Raw genomic sequence first — 3,676 nt, forward strand, 5'->3', positions numbered from 1 at the left:
CCAGTTCACTATGCTCTAAAACACACACACACGCACACACACACACACACACACACACACACACACACACACACACACACACACACACACACACACACACACACACACACACACACACACACACACACACACACACACACACACACAGCACTCTCAGCAGTTTAGACTAGATACATCACACCCACCCCTTAACAATATTCTAGCTTTTAAATGGAGCCCTAGAGAGAGAAAGACAGACACAGAGGAAGGGAGAGTGGGAGCGGGAGCGGGAGTGTAAGAGATGGAGGAATTGGAAGGGTGAATGAGGGGAAAGGGGAGAAGGAGATGATGTAGAGGGAGAGAAGAAGAGGGTGAGAGAGTGTTAACATCTAAGGTTCATGAACAGTGATTGTAGAAATCAGGGCAGCAGTAGTGAGATGGGACCAGCCCTCACTACTTCTCCCCCACTGAGTGGCCTACAGAGAGTTAAACATACGGTACAGATCTCTCCCTGCATGTCTCACTACCTCTCTCTCTCTCTCTGTCCCTCTCCCCCTTTCATCTCCTCCAGTACAGTACACTCCTCACCACATTCATCATGGAATTGGTTCCCACAGAAGCCCAGACAAGGAGAGACATTGCTGCACTACAGCCTATACCAATAGAGACATATAGCCTTGCTTATGTAACATGAAAGCAGTGGCTGATTTCTTGTTGAGTGAAATGATGTCTGCTGATGTGGAAAGACTTTCGGGGGTTGTGGTAACAGGAAATGTTTGGAAAATAGCTCACCTTTCTTCTATGATGTACACCGTTTCTTTCTGGATTCCAATGGATAGTTGTGATTGCCATTCAAAAGTCAGACGGACTTGGGTTGGAAGGGAGGGGATAAAAGAGAGAGGGAGAGAGGAGACTGAAAGAGAGACAGAAATCAATATAACTTGACATTTAACCTTTTCCATCAAGCTGCAGCACGCTTGATGCTGTCCGAGGGTTGTGTAAGGGTTTGGAGGATGGGCTAACGATCCAGAGAGAGAGATGCCACTGCATCAGAATAGGCTCTTGTTTTGTCCTTAAATTAAAATCAATGAACAATTGATCATAAAAAGTCAATGGACTAATGTAATCTCTAAGTCAGCCTTTGACCAGGAGGGAGAGAGATTGTGTGTCTCCTCACTGTCTTCATTCTGCTGCCCTGCTGTTTCCCCCTCCCCCTCTCTATTAGTGTTGTCACGATACCACAATTTTGACCTCTGATACCAGGTTTAGTATCACGATGCTCGATACCACCACGATACCACAGCACAAAAAGAAGGTAGCCTATAGCAGCCAAGTCCCAGAATGGCTCTTGATCCAGACAGATAAGCTCAGCTACTGCTCTGTTCAATTGTTGGGCATCTTTAGAGTTCAATATCGCTACATTTGAATTGTTTTACATCAACATCAGAGAAAGCATTAATGAATTAATTATACAATCAATTTGGCTTTGGTTTAACCAATCAACATAATAGTAATCATTTATTTGAATGGTAAATCTCTATTGATAAACTGGGTAAATCAAGATGTAGCCCTTTTCACCATACAGGTGAATGCATATTCAATAGGACTGTTTGCATGCATTGAGTTATCGAGTTTGTTTTGGCTCATTTCATGGGTCTACAAATACAATAACAAACCATCTGTTGCCGTTTGGGACTTGTTTTATTGTACTGATCAACAACATTTGAATAGAAGTAGTTTATTTTATAAAAGTGAGCGCTGTCTCTTTAACCAGTAATGATGTAATACAGAAGACACCCTGCTATAAACACAGCCAGTCAGTTTGCTGAGGCAATAGATCATCTTTGGCTGATGGACAGACGTGACAGAGAGACCTATTAAGTGAATGAATAACTTTTTTGATGGCAATCGGCTTTGAAATCAGCATATTTTACATATGGACATTGTTTTGCGATCAGTAATTAACAATCTCAACATTTCTACATGCTGTGTCGCATCATTCAAGTGTGTTAACTTCTGTACAACATGAGTGTGGCGCTAACATGATGCAGCCCAGACTCCCAGTGCAGCACGAGTGTGGAGCTAACATGATGCAGTCCAGACTCCCAGTGCAGCATGAGTGGGGAGCTAACATGATGCAGTCCAGACTCCCAGTGCAGTATGAGTGTGGAGCTAACATGATGCAGCCCAGACTCCCAGTGCAGTATGAGTGTGGAGCTAACATGATGCAGCCCAGACTCCCAGTGCAGTATGAGTGTGGAGCTAACATGATGCAGTCCAGACTCCCAGTGCAGTATGAGTGTGGAGCTAACATGATGCAGCCCAGACTCCCAGTGCAGTATGAGTGTGGAGCTAACATGATGCAGCCCAGACTCCCAGTGCAGTATGAGTGTGGAGCTAACATGATGCAGCCCAGACTCCCAGTGCAGTATGAGTGTGGAGCTAACATGATGCAGCCCAGACTCCCAGTGCAGTATGAGTGTGGAGCTAACATGATGCAGTCCAGACTCCCAGTGCAGTATGAGTGTGGAGCTAACATGATGCAGCCCAGACTCCCAGTGCAGTATGAGTGTGGCGCTAACATGATGCAGTCCAGACTCCCAGTGCAGTATGAGTGTGGAGCTAACATGATGCAGCCCAGACTCCCAGTGCAGTATGAGTGTGGAGCTAACATGATACAGCCCAGACTCCCAGTGCAGTATGAGTGTGGAGCTAACATGATGCAGCCCAGACTCCCAGTGCAGTATGAGTGTGGAGCTAACATGATGCAGCCCAGACTCCCAGTGCAGTATGAGTGTGGAGCTAACATGATGCAGTCCAGACTCCCAGTGCAGTATGAGTGTGGAGCTAACATGATGCAGCCCAGACTCCCAGTGCAGTATGAGTGTGGAGCTAACATGATGCAGCCCAGACTCCCAGTGCAGTATGAGTGTGGAGCTAACATGATGCAGCCCAGACTCCCAGTGCAGTATGAGTGTGGAGCTAACATGATGCAGCCCAGACTCCCAGTGCAGTATGAGTGTGGAGCTAACATGATGCAGCCCAGACTCCCAGTACAGCATGAGTGGGGAGCTAACATGATGCAGCCCAGACTCCCAGTGCAGTATGAGTGTGGAGCTAACATGATGCGGCCCAGAATCCCAGTGCAGTATGAGTGTGGAGCTAACATGATGCAGCCCAGACTCCCAGTGCAGCATGAGTGTGGAGCTAACATGATGCAGCCCAGACTCCCAGTACAGTATGAGTGTGGAGCTAACATGATGCAGCCCAGACTCCCAGTACAGCATGAGTGTGGAGCTAACATGATGCAGCCCAGACTCCCAGTACAACATGAGTGTGGAGCTAACATGATGCAGCCCAGACTCCCAGTGCAGTATGAGTGTGGAGCTAACATGATGCAGCCCAGACTCCCAGTACAACATGAGTGTGGAGCTAACATGATGCAGCCCAGACTCCCAGTGCAGTATGAGTGTGGAGCTAACATGATGCAGCCCAGACTCCCAGTACAGCATGAGTGTGGAGCTAACATAATGCAGCCCAGACTCCCAGTACAAATTGAGTGTGGAGCTAACATGATGCAGCCCAGACTCCCAGTGCAGTATGAGTGTGGAGCTAACATGATGCAGCCCAGACTCCCAGTGCAGTATGAGTGTGGAGCTAACATGATGCAGCCCAGACTCCCAGTACAACATGAGTG

This window comes from Salvelinus fontinalis, unplaced genomic scaffold (assembly GCF_029448725.1).
Source record: "Salvelinus fontinalis isolate EN_2023a unplaced genomic scaffold, ASM2944872v1 scaffold_0173, whole genome shotgun sequence".
Taxonomy (NCBI): domain Eukaryota; kingdom Metazoa; phylum Chordata; class Actinopteri; order Salmoniformes; family Salmonidae; genus Salvelinus; species Salvelinus fontinalis.